Here is a 25,373-nt window from a genome sequence, read left to right as displayed (position 1 = left end):
AGAACCTTGTACAGTAATATACCACAGAATATATGTAGGAACTAATGAAGGAATGGGGGAGAACATCATTAAATGTTTGGGTTAAATGTGATGACTGACAGTCTGTTGCTGTGCTTGTGTGTGACAACGCTGAACCAAAAAGTAGCTAGCCTCATTTCAGTCCTGTATGCTGAGCAAATCCAGCCAATGTAACTGGTTCTGTTTTTATGCATAAAATTGGGTTAACAGAGAATATCTCGGTGACTAATTGCTGTAATCAACGTGAAGGGTTATGATCCAGTTTCTTCACAAGGTTATCTGTAGCTTCAGGTTGTGGCCAAGCAGATAAAGCTGCTATCTGAACAACCTTGGCGTTTTTATGGGTTAGTGATGGCGGCGGCCAGCTGCACTGCATTGATAATCGTTGAACCTCGGACACATTTCCACGGGTTTCCAAGCACGCTTTCATCAACTTCTCCTTTTTAATAGCTTCCAAGGCAAGAGACTCGAGATTCCGCCCGGTCTTTCCCGCCGGCAATTTCGAAGGTTTGCCCGTTTTACTTCGCGCTTTTATCTCGCTTCCGTTGTTTGTTTCTTTTCTCTCCAAGGTAGGGAAGTCTGCAGTGCAGGAGGGGCTCATTGCATCGTATCGGTTTCGGGGTCGCGTTTACCATCTTAGGGAGCTGTCACCGTGCAGCTTTTTTTTCTTTATTTTTCTCTCTCCGTACCCCCTTCTCCCCTAAATGGATGTCTTCCACGCTTGAGAAGCCGGAGCGGTTAGCAGGCAGGGTATGTTTTGCCTGCAGCCTGCCTGGCGGCGGGACTCGAGATTGCAGATGCTTCCTGCTCGGGAGGCGTGTTTTACACCCGGCGATAAACGGTCTTAACTCTCTCCTGCCCCTCTCCGGGACTCTTTCCGACTGCACTCCGGAGAACCGGGGACGTGCTGCCGCTCTCAAGTCTTTTGGGTCGTCCCCCCCCCACTGGTCACACGCCAGTCCAAGAGCGAGCCGTCCTAGGCCGGAGAAGGACGCATTCTCGCGTTACAAGTAATAGAGCCGTTTACTACTACCACCACCACCACCCCCCACCTTTTCCCTCCCGTCTTTTGCAGTGTTTTCGGCATTGGTCGCTCCCGCTGACGGTGGGTAGTTTGCAGACGCTCCCTTAGCTCCGGCGAGGCTGTTTTGTTGGGGCTTCCCCCCTCCCTCCCTCGCGCCGCAGTCAGAAGAGTGAGGCGGTTGGGAGGGAACACCACGTCCGGCAGGCTTTCTCAGGGGTTTCGCTGCGGCAGCTTGGCTGAGCTCGGCCCTCAAGCGCCGCCGCCGCCGCCGCCGCCGCCAGCGAGCGCCGCTCCTGCACTGCTCCATGTCCGGCCTCCCCGCCACTTCGGCGGGGGGGCCAAGTCCCTGCCTCCGCTTAGCGAGGGAAAGAGAGTGCAAGATGGAACGAGGAGGAGGGGTGGGGCAAAGCGGGGGTGGGGTGGGGAGGCCGCCTCGCCAGCGACGCCAGGAAAGCTGGTAAGAAGCTTTTGCTCTCTCCGCGCGCCGTTTTCCGAGCAGGAGCAAGCAGCATCCGCGAGCTCCAGCAAGAGGAGGAGAAGCCTTTCCCGCCGGCGGCGGAGTTCGCGCCGTGTGAGGGCCCGCGGTCTACCGTGGTATTGCTTGGCGCCTGTGGGGAGGGAGCTGCTGACTCCTCCCTCCTTCCCTCCCTCCCGGTTCTCGTGCCGCCGCTGCTCTCCAACCCCCCCCCCCCCAGTTGTGCGGTCTGCTGGCGTGCTGGGTCGGTCGGTAGCAATGGAAAACCCAGCAGTTTCTTTTTCCTCGCCCGCATTGACGAGCGAGCGCCTTTCCTGCCGGAAAAGCCCCGGAATAGGTAGGTTTACTTCTTTCGCTCGCCTGCATGCCCGCCCGCATGCCTGCATGCATGATTTGTCTGCCGGGTGGGAAGCGGCGTTGCCTTCTTCCTTCCTTCCTTCTTTCTTTTCTTCTTTCTTCTTTTCTCCGTTTACCTCGCTCTTCTCGCAGAAGCGGGCCGACGACCTGCTTTGGCTTTTTGCGGGACACTTCGGCAAAGTCGTCTCGCCCCTTGGTTTTTTTTTTTGTTGTTTTTTTTTTGACGGGACCGCTGGAGGCGAGGCGCTGTGGCGGCTTCTCGCTCGCCCGACCCTTTTCATCACCTGCTGCTTTTGTCTTTCTCCTCCGGTGAGCAAAGGAAGGACCTCGGTGCCTGTGATTATTTTTTTCTATCTGATGGTGTGATTGAGGCAAGGCAGAGGCGTTATTTTTCCCTTTGCATGAAAGTGCCCCCCCCCTTCCCTTGGCCATAGATACAGAGCAGGTTGCCACACCTGCTTTCCCCCCCTTCCCTCTCATTTTTCGCGATTTTTTTTAAAGGTTGTGATGCTTCTTCCCCGCTTTGGAGAGAGGTGGCTGATTCTCCGTGGTAATAACCATCATTGCTGCCTGGTCTCCTTTGCTTGCTAAAGTCGCTGCTTGCCTTGTTTAAGAGGATCCAGGAACCAATGTGACAGTCTTGCCGGTTGAGTCTTAGTTGTTGAATGGATCAGGAGGCGCCTCTGTGCCCATTACTTGCAGACGACCTTTAGTGTCATGTTAGTGCTGTTTTTCTTCCAGCCTGTATTGTTGCAGACAGCTGTTATTTATTCCCTCTGAAAGAAAAGGAGCTTTTCTCTCTGCTCCCTATCCCATTAGCAATGATTTCCCCCCTCATCCCCATTTTTAGATGATAACAGCCCCCTTTTAAGGGATTAGCTTAGGATGCTGTGGATAGCCTTGAGACTAAAGACAACAAACAACAACAAAACCACTTGTTGGCCTTCTCTTTATGTACCCCATTTTTCTTTGGCCTTGTTCTGTGCTGCTTTGCTGAGATAGTTCAGGTCATATAGTATTTTCCCTTCCTGGTAATAGTAGTAGGTAGGGTATTGAGTTTGGGGACGAAAGTATTAGTATTGAAAATGTGAGCAAAAATGTTATAACCGGTATTTGTGCTGTTGACTGATCAGTGTAGTCTCATGGCTAATATTACTGTGGGGAGTAGCATATTAGGAAAATGCAGCAATACAGCAATGTTGACGTGCCAATGTTGCATTTACATTTTATGATATTTCAATCAATATTACAGTTAGTACAGACCAGGAAATAAAAGCATTAAAAGATAATAGTAAAAAATAAAAATAAAAGACAGGCATAATATATTGTGATTGGTTGTGGATTAGGAGTGGTCAATTAAAGTTTGCCTAATTTTACATACAGCACAGCAGAATGTGACTACATTCAAATAAACTATTTCATAATGATCTGATAACCGTATATAAAATATAAAAAAGACCAGTGTTTCCTGGATATTTTATGAGGTAAAGTGTTATAAATTGAGTCTAGGAGTCCTTATAGAACATGCAGTATAACTATAGTTTCATTTTATTACTTAGCCTGTCAGGCTTGATAATGTGACTGGTACCACACAAAAGAGTTTTCATGATGTGGTTAATACTTGTTATGCTAAAAATGGGGAAGATAGAATCTGAAATCTTTTGATTAAAATTCCGAGGCCTGGTCTAGCATGCTGCCATTTTTACATTATTAATACAAATAATAGATTTGTACTGAGTTGAAAAAAGAAGATCTAATCTGCAGAGAAATTAGATCTCATTTAGCAAAAATAGCAATAAAACAATGTAGGAAGGGCAAATGTACTTACAATAATCAGGTATAAGATGCTATTATCATGGGCAAAGATTGCCAAAGAAGATTTATTGTGGTTTTATAAGAAATGATCTACAGCAGATAGGTCCAATCTTTTGGCTTGCTTTGGCCTCTCTGAGCGATGAGGAATTGTCTATATAAAGTATATACCATAGTTTATATATATAAATAATAAACTTCATTTATTTGTGGGGGAGTCTTGTAGGGTCTCATTACTAACTTGTCCAGGGGTCACATTTGGCACAGGGGCTGCAAGTTCAACGTGCCTGAAAGGTTAAGTTGTACCATTGAAATCAGAAAGACCTGTAAGTATTGATAACCCATTTTTATAGAATATGCATTTCAACTACATCCCAAAGTTGTTCCGAAGTCATGTTTATAGCATATTCAAAAATGGTTAATATTATTTTTTGTCAACATGTTACAGTTGGTATTACCAAAGTTATTTGATCAATTGTCCATTTTGGAATAGCTCATTGATTCAGGCTGATTTTTCTAGTCCTCAGAAACTGGCTGGGAATTATGGACCCAGCATATTTGAGATTAAAAAAAATCCTTGAATATACAATTTCCCACTAATATCTGCAGGAGTCATAATCACCTGTGAGAAGTAGTAGTACATATAGTATGGTCCTGTCGAACTTAAATAACAATGGTTCTTAATATGTAAGTATATATAGAAATGTGATGGATTTGTCTCTTAAAATATTTTTTAAAGTAACAAATGTATAGAAAATTTATATTTTATAAGCACTCATTATCACACTTGCTTAAATTAGATTCATTTTATGCTACAAGTCCTAACCTCGAGTTATGACCACAACTGAGCCCAAAATTTCTGTTGCTAAGCAAGACTTTTCTCTCATTTTATGACATTCTTGCCACAATTATGTCAGTCATTGCAGTTGTTCAGTTAATAACATTGCAATTAAGTGAATTTGACTTCCCCATTGACTTTGCTTATCCAAGGTCAAAAAATGTTATCACATGGCCCAAGGACACTGCAACCATCATAAATATGAGTCAGTTGCCAAGTGTCTGATTTTGATCACGTGACCATGGGGATGCTGCAACGGTTGTAAGTGTGAAAAATGCTTATTGGTAATTTTTTTGAGTGCTGCTGTAACTTTGAGCAGTCACTAAACAAACAATTGTAAATTTAGGACTACCTGTATCAACTTATTTACCAAGCATCTCAAAAATATTCTGAAGACAGAACAAACCTGTTGTGCTGCCATGGTTCAAAATATATATCTAAATTCCAAAGTTATTTTGATTCATTTGACCTCACATTAAACTTCACAATACTATAAAGATTATGAATGAAAGTTGTAAAAAAAGGCCGTTCTTTTGCTCATGTTTGATGTGGGAAGCTTCTTTAGATATGGCAAAAATGTGGGAGAATTGTCATTCCCCATGTCTTCCTGTTAAGAGAGTCTACTAAGTTCCTTCCCATTGCAGTGAGTAGGAGGAAAATTAGGTACATCAGCACAAATTCTTCTTTATGAATATGGGTGTGTAGTTTTGTTTCTTTGACTGATGGTGGTTTTATAGATACTTGCATAGATATTTGTTTTTATGGAATTGCTCTTTTAACTTTGTGAAGCTGCCCAGAGTTTGTTGATTTAAGAACATAGATGACTTGAGACATTGTTCTATCTAAAATCTGACCATTATTATGTCAGTCAAGTCTTTGATCAATCAATGTCTTAGCTCGTAACCTGGAGATTAAAAATTTAGGGTAGGATATTCTGCAGGGTTTGAAAAGAAAGAACCAAGATAGAATGTCTTCTGTGGGAAGGATTCAAGATAGAGAGATATAGTATATCCTACAGGCAATGAAATCCCATAATGCTAGAGCATGGATCTGTAGAAAGAAATATTGTTTCGTACTCAAGCTACAGTTTTATAGTTACAATTCTGTATTTATTTAACTGAGGAAAGCTTAATTGGTGTGCATAGGTCTTATTTTCTAGTAGACAGCAATGGAATTAACTAGTTATCATAATAAATAACTTTTCCAGCTTGGATTCCCAAATTATGTCAACTTGTATACAAATTACTTACCTGGGGTATTGGATAACTGGCTAATCTACTTTGGGTTGGGGTTGAAATTAATGGTTTAAGATGAATGTAAATTTTATTCAGACACAAATAATTACTTAACTGAGACAAAGGTTTGTTTTGTTGTGTTCAGATTTTTTTCTTTCATAAAGATTGGGATTGTTTATTTCAGATAAGCCTTGTAAGCTGCCTTGGTGAGGTGGATGTTTTATAAATTGCTTAAGAAATAAAGTCATAATTAATGCTGTTCAATGAATCCAAGGAGGACAAAATATACAGGTAGTTTTCTACTTACAATTCATTTAGTACCTGTTCAAAGTTACAACAACACTAGAAAAAGTGACTTATGACCATTTCCCACACTTACGACTGTTGCAGCATCCCCTGGTCATGTGATTTATATTTGGATGCTTGACAACTGACTCACATTTATGACGGTTGCAATGTGCCGGTGTCAACTGATCCCCTTTTGCAACCTTCTGACAAAGTCAATAGGAAACCACTTAACCGTCTTACTAATTTAACAACTGCAGTTATTCAGTTAACAAATATGGCGAGAAAAGTCATAAAATGGGGCAAAACTCATTTAACAAATTTTTCTTTTAGCAACATAATTGGGCTCAATTATGGTCATAAGTTGAGGACTATCTGTATAAGTTTCTATTTTTTCTTCACAAAATGCTCTGAAGTCTGCTATGAGAAGAAACTCTTCAGAACAAGTTACAGCTTATATTTTGCTTATAGCAGAGATCAAACAGTTTATGTATTTCAAAAATGTGTTCTAAAGCACAGGTCTTAAATATGAAAACAGATGTAATAGCAGTTCCAATTACCTAACATATCATGTGGAAAGGCCCTAGCTCACCACTAGAGCACATGCTTTGTACATGAAACATATCTTAACTTTAGGCTTTGGCATCTTCATTTGGGACTAGGAAAACTGGTTGGCTGACCTCATAGATTTGCAAGCTACATTTTGTTAATCATATTGAACCACATTGGCAGGATTCACATTTTATACTAAGCCACGAATGATACACAAAGGCTGATTCACATAATTTGCCAATTCAGTGTGAAACTACATTATGGACTCAACAGATATCTTACTTGAAATCTTGAAGGCTCATAAGGCTGATACATTGTATTGTATCAGCCTTCTCAATCAAGTCTGAAGTATTGGCAAACTACAGAATTTCCAATTTGAAATTTTTGGCAATCTGAAGATAAAATTTGGAAAGAACAGTAACAGTACTGAGTCAGATGTTTGACTTAAGACAGCTTTTTGTGCGTTTGCATCTGGCAGTGTGAGTGAGCTTCCCCATCTGTCAGAAAGTTCTGTTATTGTATCTAACAACTGTGGTTAATGGACTCTAATATCTATTGATAAACACAATATAAATTATGAGTATAAGAAACAAAAGTAAAGTCCATAAAAAGATACAAGTAGATTTTTGTCAGCATTGCCATTATATGATAATGATTACAGCCATAGTAATGTCAATATGAGACTTGGAGAGAACTGTTATTTTGGAGAATGCATTACACATGATGTAGAAAGTGAAATTTGCATCCAACTTAATCCAACTTTTGTTGTAGCAGCCTTAGAATTGACAATACAGATATTGAAATAGTAAATACCATTTATATTTTAACATCAACCATCAACAGTTAAGAAATATGCTGTGGACTAGTACTTGGTACATCAACCTTGAAGACCTTGGAAAAGATATTCAAATGCTATGGTTTGGGCTAATGTCAGGCGCAAACCATCAGATCCACATATGAAGAGTTCAGTTAGTTCATGCCTCTTATTCCAGATTGACATTTTGCATTTAGACCAGACTAGATGCGATTCAACAGTATTCAAGGGAGATCAGACTTTGCCTTTTTTGTGCCTACATAAAGACTAAGCTAATTGCTTCTGGACTTCTTCCCTTGGCTCAGCCAGTTTCTGCCTGGCATCTATACTTAAAAAAGATCAGAATTGTGCAAGTCACAGTATTCCCTGTGACACTCCATGGAAGTGAAATTTAGACTTTAAAGAAGTAGGATAGGAAAAGCATTGATCCCAAAGGTGCTTTTTCAAAAGGCAGCTGGACTTACTGTTTTTTTCTTTTCTTCTTGAAGATGTTTCACTTCTCATTCAAGAAGCATCCTCAGTTCTGACTCAATGCTGGGGAATGGAAGAATTTATATTTCTTGCACTCATCTGGTTGTTAGTGCTTTGAAGGTGGGTCATTATTTCTTTCAGTGTCATTGAGGCCCCTTAGGGTATCTGTGCCCTCAAGTCATCTGAATCAGAGTGGCTTGGAACTGTTGAAATGACTGTATTGTAAACAGGAGATAGTTGGGATTGTATTCCACCCTCTCTGTTAAGAGAGGGTTGTTCAATTTCAACAGTGATGGCATTTTAGCCCTCTTTCAAACCAGTGGTCTTCTCTGTCCAAATTGAGGACTTCACTGTCTTCAAATGAGTGACCTTTGTCATTCAAATGCAGATGGATTTTTGAATCTTGTCCTGATGGGTTTGTTCTCCTATATTGTGTCAAGTGTTTATGAAGTGGTTGTTTTATTTAAACCCCAAAGGGGCCCCAACAACTCTCAGAGAGCTACTGACCCACCTTCAAAGTGCTAACAACCAGATCACTGCAAGAAATATAAATCCTTCCATTCCCCAGCATTCAGTCAGAACTCAAAATGCTTCTTGGATGAAAAGTGAAACATCTTCAAAAAGAGAAGAAAAACCATAGAAAGCCCAGTTGCCTTTTGAAAAAGCACCTTTGAGATCTGGTGCATGACTGAGAGTCTCCATAGACATTGAGCATTGATGCTTTTGAACTTCGGTGTTAAAGACCCCTGAGAATACTGTGGACAGCCAAAAAAACCAAACAAATGGATCATCGAACAAATTATCCAGATTTCTTACTTGAGGCATAAATGACCAGACACAAATTATCCTAATCTGGATGCATTATGCGAAGACTCAGCTCTTTGAAAAAGGCTCTAATGCTGGGAAAAGTGGAACTGAAGAGAGGAAGAGGATGACCAGCTGCAGGGTGAATGGATTCAGTCACAGTAGCGCTAAATGAGTACACCATTGGGAGACATAAAAGAACATATTAGGAGTAGATTATCATGGAGAAAATGTTTTCATTTTAATTATTTTTATTAAAGTTTGTTATAAGAAATAGAAATGAGGAAATAGAAATAAAAAGGGGAAAAAAGGTGTAAAGAGAAAAAAAGTAGTGACTTCTGGCTTTTTTCAGTACAGTAAAATAACAAAAAAGTCACAGCTATTTCCAAATAAAAACAAAATTGATTCTTAACTTTATTTATAACAGTCAGTTTTGCAAACTCCATCACCTTTATCATCAATTTCTCCATGTGGGAATTAGTGTGTATTTCCATCTTGTTGCATATAGAATTATTGCAATTCTCAATATATATAGTAACAAAATTCCAGATTTTCTTTAAAAATCTTTCTCCATCAAATCTAAAAAGGGAAGCTTCTGGTTTCTATTTTATATTATTTTAAAAATGTACTAGGAATCTTCTGAATTAAGATAAAAATCTGATTCCAATATTTCTTTGCTTTATCAAAGTTCACAAATGATAAAAGCTACTCTTTGTACAGTTGTATTTCCAGCATACATTTGAAACTTTCTTATACATCTTTGACAATTTTTCAGGTGTTAAATACCAACGATACGGAGAAAATCTATTGATCACTAGGTGTTGAAAATGACTTGATGGCACATAATCATTTTCATTTAATAAAATATTCATACAATAGTTGCTATCTCTACAAAAAAGAAAAGCTAACTAATCATGAAAGAAACATTAAGTGGAAGGCCTTAATAGCCTTGGCTTCCCATAGCCAAAATGGTGTTTGGATTAATACTGTGATATTGCATGTTTTTGTTTGTGGTTATGTGAAAATAATACTATTGCTGTAATCAAGATTAAAGATTAATAATTAAATATTGCAAATAAATAAGCACACAGACCCAAGATTGGCACAATTTATAATAGTTTATTTTATAAAAATGATGCCAGTTTGCATATCACATTCAGCTAAGTTAAAATAAAGCTGACTATTTACAATTCAAGCTTTGTGGCTACACATTCATTGACCTAGGATGTTATTTTATCCTATTACATGGTGAATATTGTTTAATTACCCATAGCTTGTAGTCTGAACAAACAATTCTATTTGTTAAGTTGTATATTTTATGAGTAGTAATTCCTTAATATTTTGCATGACCCATTTCTTTCGTATGCTACCAATAGCAAGTTTTCTCTAGTGAAAAAGACTAGCAAATATTCTTACAAAAGATTGTCTTCTATGCTTTTGGTCTTCTGAATGGCTGTTAAGATCTGACTGTTTCAGCATGGCTTTAGCCTTGAAAAATGGGATACTTTATACTGCAAGAAATGTTCTTGATTATTGAACTTCCCATAGCCAAGGTGTTGTTTGGATTAATATTATGGTTGTTATTGCAATTATGTTTTTGTTTTTAATCTGGCTTGGTGCCATGTTATTTGAAGGACAGCCTCTACCTAGTTACATCTACTTGGCCAACCAAATTGGGAAGACAGTGCATTATGGGTCTATTTTATTTTATTTATTTATATTCCACCTTTATTCTTTTTACAAATAACTCAAGATGTCTAACACATGCAACATACCTTCATTCTCCTCTTCCTGTACAACAACCATCATATGAAGTGGGTTGGGCTGGACAGAGTAACTATCCCCAAGTCACCCAGCTGGCTTTGGTGCCTAAGGCAGGACTTGAACTCACAGTCTCTGGCTTTCTATATTGGTGTTTTAACTACTAATCCAAACTAGCTTACAGAAGTACATCTGGTGTGTCCAAGAAAAAGGTGCCTTCTCTGTGAGGTTCATTTCCTATGGAACATCATTCCACCAGAGAGATGATTGACTCCACCTTGATATTATTTCAAAAGGCCCTGAAGATATGGTTCTACTAGCAAGACTGAGAGATTCTCAGGCATTTAGGTCATGGTTGTCCCAAAAGTGTTTTTTCAAAAGGCAACCGGACCTTTTGTTTTTCCTTGAAGACCTTTCACTTCTCATCCAAGAAGCTGCTTCAGCTCTGACCTGGTCTGAGAAGTGAAAGGTCTTCAAGGGGGGGGGGGGGAAGTGCCTGGCTGCCTTTAGAAAAAGCACTTTTGGGATTTTAGGGGCCACAGGTTGCTACAGAGCCAACCAAGTGATTGTTATGTCTGGGGGGGGGGGGAGGCTTGTAGATTTTAATTTTGTAAGCCGCACAGAATCAATGTGTTAATTGGGCGCCCATATAAATCTGTTTAATAAATTGATTACTCAGGAAGGTATGTGAAGCATATTGACCTAGTAAATAAATATATAAGTCTCTTGGTTTCAGCAGCAGTATTTTTAGGAGAGAAAAAAAAATCCTTTAATCAATTTAGTTTTCATTAAATTAAGTAAAATTTTAAACATAAATAAGATAGGATCTAGAATATTTTAATAAACATGATACTGCTTCTATCCATGAAGCATGATCACATGTTGATGCAGATCAGTAATGAGATTTCATATCCCATTTAATAGATAATAAATATTAGTACACTTCCTGTATATGTTGGAAGAAATATCCAGGTCCAATTCAAGCCGGGAGAAAGACACTCGATACAAAATGGAAGGTGGAGGCTGATTGGAAAAAGAGTCCATTTATTGATGAACAGAAGCACTTGGTTGTGGTTCTGGTGCAGCTGACCACCTGGAGATGAGGGTGGGGTGTGATATTTATACCTTCTCTCCTTTTTTAATATTTCCTAAAATATTTCTTCTAGGAGAGGGGTGGGTGCTAACTTTTCTGCGCACAATTGTTATTTAGGACAAATGTACAGATCCAAAGGAGTATTTGGGAATTTGAAACCATTGGTCTTATCTTCTGAGGTGGGAGAATAAAATATATTTAACTATGGTGAAAAACGTTGTATATTTCTCTGATATTTCTTCCTACTTTGGGGAAATTCAATAATTAACAAGCAGTGAGAAGCAGCCTTCCTTGCTGGTTAATTTCCAAGCATGCTGAGTCTATGGTTACAGCCTTCTTAAGCCTTGCCCTACTCTGGTTATGATTTACCTAGGCTTCATTTAAAATTTCCAGTAGAAGTGCTTGATTTCATTTTGGTATGACTCTTACATTTGCTGATCATAAAATTACTAAATCAATTTTAAGATAGAAAGATAGAATATAAATAGTATTTTTAAGAGCCAATTACCAAGAATATTTTGTCTCATACTATTCATACTATACATCAAGCCATGGTCTCTGTTGCTTAGTGCCCAAGTACCATTAAAGATTCACAGCAACCAAATTACTATATTAATAATTACATTACATAACACTGTCAAATTATTTATTAAGACTGTATTACTATTATTCTTCTCATCCTTCCTATTACCTATCTCCTCCCGCTTATGACTATAACCTTGTTGCTTGTATCTCTGATTTATATTATTTTATTAATTTTATTTCTAGTATGATTTGATTACTTATTAGTAACCTATGACTAGGTTACTAGCACTTACACACTAAGTGTTGTATCTTATGATTCTTGATGAATGTATTTTCTTTTTTCTTTTATGTAAACTGAGAGCATATGCACCAAAGACAAATTCATTGTGTGTCCAATCACACTTGGCTAATAAAGAATTCTATATTTTATTTGTATGGCTGTGATTTTCAGGGAAGCCTTCAGCTTTACACATAGTAACAACTGGTTTATATAATAGATATGTCTGTTATATTAGTAACATATTCAGCAATATTGAAACTCCATTTCAGTATTGTTTTGTAACTTGTATGTAAGAAACGTAACTATATAATTGACAAAATATACTTGGCAGCTAGACAGGGAAATTGGGTTGTGGTAGCAAAGTGATGAAGAATTAACAAATGATCAAGCCTTTACTTAATTTCCTCATTTGTTTCCTGAGAACTGAGATCATTAAAATTTGCTGTGAGAAAAATGAGTTCATGGATTTTAGACTTCATTTTTTCCCTTCCTGTTTTTGTCAAATCCAATTTTTTTGAATATAAAATTCAAGAAATCACTGCTCTTATCATGACTAATTGAAGTGTGTGCAAACAGTAGGAAAATGTTTTGTATCTCCTCATGCAGTTAACAGTGAACGTAAATATACATTTGACATAGTTTCCTGTAATTTTCTCCTGATTATCACAGATGGTTTGCGAGTTAAGGTAATTTCACTATTGTATGTCAAGCAATAGCTAAGCAGAGAGGGAATATTCTTTTCTCTCTTTCAGTCATATCTCTGGCTTGTTATTATTAAATCTGTCTAATTCCTTTTAACTCCTGCTTCCTGTCTATAAAAAAAATGTTTTGATAGCTTGCAAATAAATTTGCAGAGTATTTCAATGACTATAGTTGGCCCATTAAAGAGTACATTAATTTAGAATTTTATGATGGTATTTTAGTAGCATGATATTTTGCTTGTATTTTGGATAAATAAGCTGGCCAAAGTGCTTATCTGTTGCTATATAGTAATGGTAGTCTTTTTGTAATTATATTATATTTCAAATTCCTGAATTCTCACCAGTGTCCACGCTCACTGGGAAATGCTGGAACTTGAATTTTGATATCAAGATCGGGAAAACCTTTGTTTTGATTAGACCCAGGTTCATCTTGTTTGTCATTCAGCTCTTAATTGTAGGCCAGAGATTTCCAAATTATAATATTTGAACAGTCTGGATATTCCTTATTACTTCAAAACCTATTTAACTCGGAAAAAAATCCCCCATAGAGATGTTATGCCACAGTATTGTTGAAAGAGAAATGAGTTACATATTTTACTCAACCTGTTCAAAAATTAGCACTGTACATTGAACTATGTAATATCTGAAGTAGCCTTTTGGAGCTGCTGTATTACAACACTGTTTCTACTATTAAAGAATGGTACAGATTTCTGTATCTGGGGCATGTGGTTACCAAAATTAAAATAAGCAATGCGTCATTATAGAGTTCAGACAGACTCTATATCCAGTGCTCTGTGTTTGTGTTGTGTGTGTTTAATTAAAGTTTGTTTGTTTGTTTGTTCAATTTCTATGGCCTCCCAACTCAACCAAGTGACTGGATGGCTTACAGCTCTAAAAATATAAAACTATGAAGACATTAAAATAAACCATACACAAAATAAGTACAAACAGTAGCTGTAATAATTAATCAGCTAATAGTAAAGCCAAGTAACTGGGCCTTTAACATGTTCTAAGCCCCAGGCCCCAATAAAATAGCTGTGTTTTTAAAGCTTTACAAAAAGCCAACAGGATTGGGGGTATTTTAATCTCTGAGGGGAGAATATTCCACAAAGTAGGGGCTACATGTAAATGTATAGTTATTACTATTTTTTAGCTACAAAACTACTCTGGAAATAAGTCACAGTGTTGTGGACCAGGCAAATTAGCACTACTAATATGATGTCTATTTATATGCAGGACCTATAATACTTTCATAGTTATTTAAAGTTACAGTATGTTTAACATTCTAAATTGGAAGCTAATAAATTGTACTGGTGGTTTTTCTGTTATCTTTGTCCTCAGTTTGTGGCAAGTGTTTGGTTGACTTCATTATTAGCAACTCTAGGAAAAGACTAAAAAAAGTTGATATAAACCTCTTACCTACATCTTTAATAATATTTGTGTGACACATCCAGCCTTGCACTGCCAGTTTGACACTCCTGTTCTATAACAAATCTGTAATTTTTGTTGAAAGAGAGTGACTGGCTCTAAGTCATCCTGATTTCAGGGTTTTTTTCCCTTGCATTATTTTTGTTTGTACATACACTTATCCATGAAGACCAGCTGGATGTCCCTGGGCCAGTTCCCTCTCTTAGCCCAATTCAACCTTATTAAGTAGTTTTGGTTTTGCATTTTACAACTAAATGAAGGAATAAATAAATGAATAAAATTTTAAATTCTGTGTTTTAAATGGCTCTCCTTCCTCAACATCTGATTTTATCCTTGTGGTTGTTTGTAAATACATCAACCATGGTATATTTGAGCCTTCAGTAAGTAGTGTTTTTAGTCTATTTGTAGAATCTGAGTGAACTATATCTGCATATGTAATTTACATTTTTCTTGCTGTAATTATTTTTGACATGAAAAACATTTGAAGGAGAAGCTAGAGTGGTCCAAAGTCCTCTTTTCTGATGAGAGCGACTTTTACCAAAAGCACTAAAACCTGGTTCAATGACCGTGGGATTACTGTGCTTGATTGGCCTCTCCATTCTTCCTCTATACTCTGGGTCTTTGGTTTCCAAATGAGATGCAAAAGTTGCTCTCATCAGAAAAGAGGACTTTGGACCACTATGCTTCATTAAAACCAAGGTCAACGCAGCTGTCTACCAGGAGATTTTGGAGCACTTCATGCTTCCTTCCGCAGACGAGCTTTATGAGGATTCTGACTTCATTTTCCAGCTGCCCACACGGCCAAAAGCACTATAACCTGGTTCAATGCCTGTGGGATTAGTGTGGTTGATTGGCCAGCAAACTCGCCTGACCTGAACCCCATAGAGAATCTATGGGGCATTGCCAAGAGAAAGATGAGAGACATGAGACCGATCAATGCAGAAGAGCTGAAGGCCGCTATTTTTTTTATAATTTTTTTTTTTATTACACAGACAACACATACATACAGCAATAAAAAACAAAACAAAAAAGACAAAAAAAGCATCATCACATATAGCATGTCGTTTGGTTACAGGTGTTTTAACATTCATATTCTCGAATAACATTTACCATCACAGAGTTTTCATCTAGTATAACTAAATACCTCACTTTCATTGTACAGTATATGTTCAATTACGGTTAGTACTATTTTTTTCCCAATAAATCATAGTTCCCTTACATTCTTGATTATCTATTTGATGACAGTATACCTTTATATAATCCCCATATGAAAAAAAAGATTTTTTTACCAACCATTTATATTTATATATCACTATTTTCCATTATACATAATTCCACCAATCAACTATCAAGTATGCTTATGTTCATTGTTATCCTTGTACCTCATACCTTCAAACAGAAATCTTATTCCTTCATTTTTCAACAAAATATTCTAAATAGTCGCTGCATATATATACCAATTTTTAATTATTCCCTTATTAAAATTATCAACAAGATATCATTGTAATATGTTCTTAAGGTTATACATTATATCACCAACCCGCTATCAAGTATACATAAAATCGTTATCCTTTTTAAAGCAAAAAATTCTAAAGTATTCAATTCATAGATGTATCAGTTTTTCATTGTATCATCGTTAATTTATTTCACAGCATGTTTGTGTTATCATTTAACTCCTTCAGTTAAAACATGAGTAAAAGATTTTTCATTTCCAAGTTTTCTTCCTCCAGCCACTGATAAAACAAGTCCCATATCTTATAAAATTGTTCGTCCTCTTGTTCTCTAATTTCAAGTGTCAATTTACTCATTTCAGCACAGTCCATTATTTTCTGAATAACTTCTTTCTGTTTTGGTATTGTTTCGTTTTTCCAGTTTTTTGTATAAACGATTCTGGCTGCTGTTAACACATTTACAATCAGATATTTTAAGTCTTTGTTATAGATTTCTGGTATGATTCCCAATAAAAAGACCTCTGGTTTAAAGTCTGTTTGTGTGTCGTTTTCTCCAACCACATGTGGATTTTAGTCCAGTATCTTTTAGCTTCAATGCAAGTTCACCACATGTGGTAATATGAGCCTGGTATCTGATGACATTTCTAACACTTTTCTGATTTATTCTTGGACATTCTTGCAATTCTCGTTGGGGGTAGATGCCACCTGTAAAACATCTTATACAAATTTTCTCTATGTGCAGTAGACATTGTCATTTTATAGTTATATAGTTATATTATATAGAAGGCCGCTATTGAAGCATCCTGGTCTTCCATAACACCTCAGCAATGCCACAGGCTGATAGCTTCCATGCCACGCCGCGTTGAGGCAGTAATTGCTGCAAAAGGGGCCCAAACCAAGTACTGAGTACATATGCATGCTTATACTTTTCAGAGGTCTGATATTGTTCCATGTACAATCCTTGTTTTATTGATTGCATGCAATATTCTAATTTTCTGAGATGATGGATTTGGGGTTTTCATGAGCTGTACACCATAATCATCACAATTATGACAAATCACGGCTTGAACTATCTTGCTTTGCATGTAATGAGTCTTATCTCATATATTAGTTTCACCTTTTAAGTTGCATTACTGAAATAAATGAACTTTTGCACGATATTCTAATTTTTTGAGTTTCACCTGTATATAAAATTTTGAAGGGCAAGGTCCACTTCTCTCTGTGTACAATGTTTGTTTGACTCTTCTTCTGCTCCATATGAATTTGCAGGTAGTCCTTGCTTAACAAAGATGATCAGGACCGGAATTTTCATTGCTAACCACAGCGCTCCTAAAGTGTGATGTCATTTGATACATTGCTTAGCAGTAGCAATCTGGCAGTCACTGTTAAGTGAGAATTGCTGTTTGTTAAGCAACAACCTCGCATGACTGTGACTTGTGACATCCTGCTGTCTTCCAACAAGCAAAATCAGTGGAGAAGCCAATAGGAAGTTACAACTCCCAGGCAGCTCATAAGCCGATTGTGTGAATGGTATAGAGACACCTAGACAGCATCTGGGCAGGGAGGGGTGCTGCTGCACAGGCAGGAGACTGCTGATTTGTGAGTGCTGACATGGCCCGATGAGCGGGTGGGGAGGCATGCGCTGTGGAGTGCGAATGGAGGGTATGTCAGGCTGGCATGTCCTACAAAGTATGAGAACCCTGTAATAGTAGGCTCTTAAGGAGGAAAAGCAGCAGGGGCAACTTGCAACCTTCCCTGGTGGCTTACCCATTGACTTTCCTTGTGGGAAGACAGCAGAAAGGATTGCAAATGGTTATAATATGAATCCAGGACACTGCAACCCTTGTAACTGCAAGCTAGTTGTCAAGTATCTGAATTGCAATCAGGTATCTGCAGGGGATGCTGTACTAGTCAAAACTTTGAGGACCTTTGAAACTTTGAGAACTCTCAAGTATCACTCGTTTAACACCATCACAATTTCAAACTGTTGCTGAATGAGTTTTTGTTAACCAAGGACTACCTGTACTAACAGTTTCTTGTCGTTTTTGCAAAATTCTCTCTGAAATTCTGATTGGTGCCATTTGAAATAATTTCTCTTGGGTAGTACATTCATGTTGATAATTGCAAAAGATCCTAACCAAGAAACCTTTAGGCTCCTCCCTCTCTCAAGCTCTCTCTCTGAATTTTAAAACCTGTTGCTTCTTTATCACCTTGTAATTTTTCTGCCAATATTTCTAATGCAGCAATTAATGTTAATAAGGGAGTGAATTGATATCCTTGCCTTGTTTTTCTTTACTAGTTTCGTGCCCATTTGGATTTTATGTCATGGTGTCCTGCTTTCTAGTCCAGTCTCATTTTTGTAAAATATTTGAGTGGTTCATTTACTTTTGCTTGGTGCCTGATGAAAGGAAACAAAACACAAAATACTAAAAGACTGCTGTGTCTTAATCATTTAAATCAGAATTAACAAGAAAGTTTGTCTTGTTCTTCAAAGAAGGTTGAATAAAATTATAATTAAATGGATCACTTAAAATATGCTTGAGAAAATAGGCTGCTTCTGTTATAAATAGCACATTTTAACAACTTTGTAATTTTTAAACAGTTATTACATATTTTTGCTGGAAATTGGCTCAAAGAGGGGTTTTCTGATTGAGTAGAGGAGGTAGCTAGAGCAGTTTTCCATCTTGGTATTCTGTTGTTCTATTGAGGCTGTGGTTGCAGTTAGTGTCCCTCAGGACTTTTTAACAATATCGCTATGGTTATTATGCCCAAGACATTTTATATTTGTTTTGAATAGAAACTAACAAGGAGGAAGTTGATTTAATAAAGTGGGGTTATTTAATTGTATTCTGCCAAGTGGTGTTCTCTGCTACTTTATCCATTTCTGCCTTGAATAAAACAAAGTTTGAATAGTGAAAACAGAGCAAAGGTGTACATATGCTTTAAATAAAACTATTTATGTGGTTCTGATATGAGAGGAGATAGATGTAAAATCATAAATTAAAACCCAACAAATGTGCAGGAATTATCAGCTTTGTTTATTAAAGTGAAAAGACGCACAGCTGCCCATCTGAAACACCAGGGGCCTTACACAGAGTAATAACCAGATCTTCCAAGGCTTTCCAGAAGGCTGCAAATGCCAAGGAAAGGTGTTCCAAATTAATTAATTTGTAAGTAATCAAGCAAACATGCTGCAGATATCTACAGTACATCAATTTGACCTATGACTTTTTTTCTGACCAGAAAGAGGATAGTTACTTAGGACTGGAAGAAAAACTAGAATATAAGGGTATCTTCCGCTTTGTGGAAAACAGAACATTTTTTTCCTTTTCTGTTTCTATAAAGGTAAAGGTTCCCCTCACACATGTATTAGTCGTTTCCAACTCCAGGGGGCGGTGCTCATCTCCGTTTCAAAGCCGAAGAGCCAGCGCTGTCCAAAGACATTTCTGTGGTCATGTGGCCGGCATGACTAAATGCTGAAGGCGCACAGAATGCTGTTACTTTCCCACCAAAGTGGTTCCTATTTTTCTACTTGCATTTTTTTACGTGCTTTTGAACTGCTAGGTTGGCAGAAGCTGGGACAAGTAACGGGAGCTCACTCCGTTATGCGGAGTTAGGGATTCAAACCACCAAACTGCTGACTTTTCTGAGCGACAAGCTCAATGTCTGAGCCCTTTCTGTTTCTATAGTCATTTCTGAAAACACATAAGTGTTTCAGTTATACTGAATTATAGTTACTGAACAGTTTGGGTTTTTTCCCCTAACATCTAATTCTTCTCCACAAAAAGCATGAGATGGTTTGGTAATTATAAAAAATGTTATTTGGTTCTTTCAAGTTCTAACCCATTGTTTTTGAAAGACTTATGGTTGAGAGCTACTGGCTTGAAAAACAACATTAGAAGAACTAGTTAGTCGTGTTACATTCTTCTTAGAACATAAGCAAGTGCTTGGGGGCATACCAGATGTTCTGAGAGTTGTATTTTACTTGTGCTTGCCAATGAAATAAGATATAGTAAGCATGGATCTTTGTCAACTTGAATAACAAATGTGATCTTTTTTTTAATGAAACATTAAAAATATTAACTGCTGGCATTTTGTCTGGATTTTAATTACATATTTCTCATTCCTGTTAGAAAGTAGACCCTCTTAATATAAGTTAATATAGAGAAATTCATGGAGAGAATTTTTTTTTCTGTTTGTGTCCCTAACTGAGCTTTAAAAGTTATTTTGGATGGGACGCAGGGTAGCTATTAGGGGGAAACTGATTCTAACTCTTCTGTAAATTTATTTTAAGATTAAAACCAAAGTTTTCAGAATCCATGTCAGCTTTGAATGCTAGAAAAAGATTTCCAAAATATAAATGGAAGCACAGAAAATCTAAATATAATTACTAGAATTTCTGAGTATAAGTAGCCTACACATACATGGAAAGAAGGCAGCCAAATAAAGTGGTTGAGGAACATATTAGTAAATGAAGTGCAGCTGTACATATTGATTAAATAAAAGTGCCTGGGCTATTTCAACATTTTGGTGACTCAAAGTATAGCAGGTTTCACATAGCTAAGGCATAATTTATGTTAATTTGACACACCTAAGCCAATCTCTCTCTCCTACCTGGAACACAGCAGTACCAATTTTATTGTTATTAATTTCCAAAAGTGTATACATAATTCTAAATCCTAATTGAAGCTTTCCAGATTTGTATGTATCTGTATATTTAATATATCTCAATACACTTTTCTATGCAGATACAGTTCATATTTATTGTTATAAATGTATGCGTGTGTATGTACATAAATGCAAAAACAGTAAATGTTTTATTTAAAATTATGGCAAGGGGAATAAAAAGACAACCATTCATATAGGTAAAACCTAGGTAAAAATATTAGTTTTTGTCAGGGTTCCAAGTAATACTCCTAACGAAAGAAGACTCCGAGGCTTGAGTTTCCTCAAAGTTCCATTTTATTAGAGATGTCAAATTGGCACATCTGGGAAAACCCAAATCTGAAAGTTTCCAAGGTTTTCCCCACCCAAATGAAGTCCCTGCCCAGCACCCATATGTCTATCACATGATCCAATCAGGCACCGTCCAAAACTTGGAGATGCCTCCCAGTCACACCATCACAGCTTCAGGGTAAGGTATCCTTGACACTCTGAGAAAGGAATGTTATTTTGACTATATATCACCCATACTCCATATAATCCCCTCTCCCATTTTCCAACAGTAGAAATTGTGGCATGCCTGAAGGCCCAATGTAAAAGATGGCTTCCAGGTCTCAGTATAAGGCTAAAAGTTGTCATAAGAACCACCCATACGTTCTTTCAAGACAGCAAGCACTAGCGCCCAGGATAGCCATGTGGGAATAACTGCTGCACAAATTGGCAGGAGAATTTATTTTGTTGGGGAATTACCAACAAAATTTGCAACAAAGTATGCAATCTGTGTAGATGCCTTATGGGATGCAGTGATCATCTTAATATCACTTAAAGTACTACTGATGCCTTGTTCACTGAACATTGAAGTATTTTATAACACTGAGCTAAAACAATTACAATGACACTGCTGACTTTGCAGTGATAACTGCATCACAATAAACTCGGCTGTTTCAGAAACATTGCAGAGATACAACAAATGCAGAGCTGCCACTCACAGTGTGGAAGATAGTTAAAAGGTTGCTTTGAAGACCTGTGGAAACTGCTGGTCACATGTATCCTGCAGTTCTCTCTGTCATTATGTGCTCTCAGATCTCTTCACTTAGAAGAAACTAACTCTCTAGTATGTGGCCCTCACAATTAAGAACTTGACATTAAATTGGTACTATTGCAATATGCTTAATTAACCTGAACTTTAATATACACTGCACACTCCCTTATTTAGACCTCTACATAAATCTAATGTTTTTCTTTTCTTTTCTTTTTTTTTACAAGCATAGTGGGAAAGAGAATTAATAGTATAATTGCAGAAGATAAATTATACACTGGTGTAAGATTCAGAATTCAAAGAACATGAGATCTCATCTCTCAAAAAAGACAAATGGTGAAAAAAAAGTCAGATTTGTGTAGATATAAGAGATACATTGTATAAAATCTGTAACAGAATTTTTTTGTCATCCAGAGTTTTGGCTTAGTGTTCACTACAAGAGAAAAAGCTACCTGGTAAACCAAATGTGTTGCAATCACTGCCAAAATCTCGTAGGGTGGTAAAATGTTATCTAAACTTGGAGTACAAACCCTGAGATAACCATACCTTTCATTCTTATAAAATCTAAGGTGAAGATTTAGTTGTTTAGAAAGATGCTTTAAAGATAAGACTGATATTTCATACTCTTATGGTACATAATGCTTAGATTTGTATCTTTGCCAAACCATGATGTGTTCAGTTGTGACTTATTACATAAACCACGATTATTTTAAAAAATCATAAACCACTGGAAATCATAATATATACAGTATACTTAGTGACAAAAATTACATTGCATTTTTCAGTGACTGAAACCCATCTACAGATTTAGTTTTTTTCCTTCGTAGAAATAAATGTGTGCTTTATAGCGGAGGTGTCAAATTTGTGGTGACACGTTGCTGTCGTGTGATGTTTTGTGACGTTTTGCTTCTTTGCATAGCTGGCATGGCTGTGGCCTGTGCATTTTGCATCCGCCCATGGGCCGCCAGTTTGACACTCCTGTTTTATAGCATATTTTTGTCACTGCTTCAGAAACAGCCAGAGTGTTCATTTATTCTGTCTCATTTACCAGCTCACAACAGTTCACAGTATAGATCTAAAACAATAACAATACATTTGATAATCTAATACATTTTACTACATCAGATCTATTAATCTTCATAAATTGATCCATAGCTGGTGAATATTCATAGCTCCAATCTTAAAATATTTGAGCAGTAATTTTAAGTAATATGTAATATATTGGGTGGTTGTGGAAGGAAGCTTGGATATAAAAATGTTTTTTAGCTTCTTAAAAAAAGCAAATCAAGAATGGAATAGTCTGGGCTTCTAGGGAGACAGAAATCCATAAATGCACTGAAGCTACTAAGAAAGTTGACCCTTCTAGTAATTTTCAGGTGAACCTCTTTATGGCTTTGCAGGATTCAAAGCATTAAAGGATTTATGTATCAGGCTTCTTGAATTTGAACAAGAACAAAATGGGAAGCTATTATAGTGTTGACGGAATAAATGTTTTATGCTGTCATTGGGAAGCACTCAACAGAAGTCTGGATGACACATTCTAGACCCAATGTAACTTCTAAGTTTCTTTCAAGGATAACCTGCTTTACAGTAATTTAATCAGTCCTTGCACGCACAATAATAGCCTGATTAGAGCTAACCAAGAAGAGGGGTAGTTATAAGTCATAAAGAGGTTAGGACTTCTCTACCCCAATCAAATCTCTCCAACTAGTAATTTGTCTGGTTTCAGTTTCAAGTTTTATACCTTTGGCCAAAATTCAGGATCAACCAGGAGTCAGCCCAAGACTTATTTGATAAACATGGAAAGGAATAGACTTGGGTGGTCATCTACCTATAGATGGTATTCAATCTCCAAATCCCTAAAGATCACTTCTAGCAACTTTTTACAGATGTTAGAAAATATGGAGTGGTAGTTTGTGACATCCTGTAACTCAAAAGTTGTAAAGTGGAATAATAATCACTTGAATTACAATCTGAAGCCTTTTGTCCAGGAAGGAGTAGAACCTCAAGAGATATATTTCCATCCCCTAACTTTCCATGACATGGTGGATGGTATCAAAAGCTGCATAGAGATTGAAGAGTAATTACACATCACATAAGCAAAGCCTTCTTACATTGTCATGTCACCATATGGCTGTCAGATGAGATCATTCCTCACCCAGAAGGAAGTGCAGGAAATGGTTAGTTTAAAATGTTTTTATTTGGCTTTGAAAACTTTCAATGCACCAGCCCTCTCTGTAATTTTAAGATGTATCCAAAAATAAAAAAAGTTCTCTAAAATTAGTAAATGTGTAGGACTCTGCTAAGTGGACTTAATAAAATTAAGACAAGCAATGAATGTATTTTTTTATTTGTAGTACAGTAATATGAAAATCTGCAATATAGAAGATTAATAATAAATTGATAAAAGCCATACTAAGACAAGATTCTCAATCCATAATTTCAAAACATTCTGATTCATAAAATTTTTGTCCAACATCCTTCCGCATTATCTGAGAAGCATAAATTTTCCTGTAGATACAGCGGAAGGGGCTACAGCTGGGTTTAGTCACAGCCTGATTGGTCCAGAGACTGAGGGAATTTTCTTAAGTATCCTTCCTTCCCTATTGGCTCCCAGTTTCCCTCAGTCTTTGGTCCAAGCACTAGCTGTGGCTCCAGTAAGGTATCTATTGACAATTATATTTCTAATTTGGTTGATTGGATATTCTAAATTCTCTAAAATTTCGACTGCTGGCCATAGAGTCTGCTCTGTCAGCCTCATAAGGGGATAGGAGTGCTCTGGTCTCCAACCCCCGGGCCTGAAGGGGAGTTTGCCCAGTCCCTGGGTGTGCAGGGGTGGCAGGCTCCTTGGTGCAGTCGAGCAGATTGAAGGCTGCTGCTGGTAGCCTTTGATTAGCATGCTACTTTCAGCTCGTTTTCTTTCTTAATTGCCGATACGCGAGCCTCGCCGCGGCTTTAACACCTTGCCGTGGCTTCGAAGTCTATTGCATTAAAGGAGCTCAGCGCTGCTGCTAGAGCCTTGCCGTACCTTTAAAGTTTGCCGCGGCTTCAATTCTACCGGCGTTGAGAGGCACACCTCAGATCGTTAAGACCAGCTTCAAGCTGCGCGCTGCGGCTTGCAAATTAACGCCGTGGTGTGGAAGAAGAAAAATTGAACTGTCTTGTTGCTGAAGGAGTTGCAAGTGGGCTTGGCTCGCCGCGAGGCTACAACCTCAGAGTCACTTATGCTGGGCACATTCCCCTGATTACACAAGGCGCAGTGGCCATTTTGGGGTGACCTTGTGGTCAGTGGCCATTTTGTACGGCAGCGGCCTGCATCGTGGCCATTGATCAGGGCCAGCAGGCGGCCCTTCCTCCGGCCCACATCATGGCCAGTAATTGAGGTCGATAGGTGTCTTCTCTTCTGTGCAACTGCCTGCAGCGCAGCCATAAATCGAGGCCGGCAGGCTTGCTGCAGCTTAATCCAGGCACAGACCACGTGAGTGAGGCATGGCCTCCACAGCCCCTGAATCAGTGCAGGCCCAAGGTGAAATGACAGAGGAAGGCCAGAGCAGGCTCAGGACCAGGGCAGGGGTCTCCAGGCCTGCAGCTGAACAGCGCCCTTCCTGAGCGGCTGCAAGGGATGAGTCAAGGAGACAGAAAGCCTTAGAGAAACAAGTGGCCAGTGCAGAGAGGCTAGCACAAGTTGTTAGATCTCAATCCCCGGCTAGATCCAGATCTCCAATTGGGCCCAGCTCTCACCATTCTG

General features: G+C 38.0%; 1 protein-coding gene across 4 annotated transcripts in view; it reads left to right on the top strand.

Moving 5' to 3' along the window:
• The first annotated feature begins 392 nt into the window (after nt 1–392).
• The window catches only part of MGAT5 (alpha-1,6-mannosylglycoprotein 6-beta-N-acetylglucosaminyltransferase), a 142,112-nt gene continuing 117,131 nt past the window's right edge, over nt 393–25,373 (top strand). For 2 of the 4 annotated variants that reach the window (XM_032223100.1, XM_032223108.1), the window contains exon 1: nt 1,470–1,854. The gene's annotated coding sequence lies outside the window, so the exon portion shown is untranslated. Of the gene's footprint in view, nt 526–1,451; nt 1,855–25,373 lie in introns of those variants that run through there. The other 2 variants (XM_032223117.1, XM_032223124.1) reach the window with 2 other exon arrangements.

Source organism: Thamnophis elegans, chromosome 1 (genome assembly GCF_009769535.1).
Source record: "Thamnophis elegans isolate rThaEle1 chromosome 1, rThaEle1.pri, whole genome shotgun sequence".
Classification (NCBI taxonomy): domain Eukaryota; kingdom Metazoa; phylum Chordata; class Lepidosauria; order Squamata; family Colubridae; genus Thamnophis; species Thamnophis elegans.
Note: the sequence above shows the minus strand (reverse complement) of the source record. Positions and strands in the feature narration are given on the sequence as shown.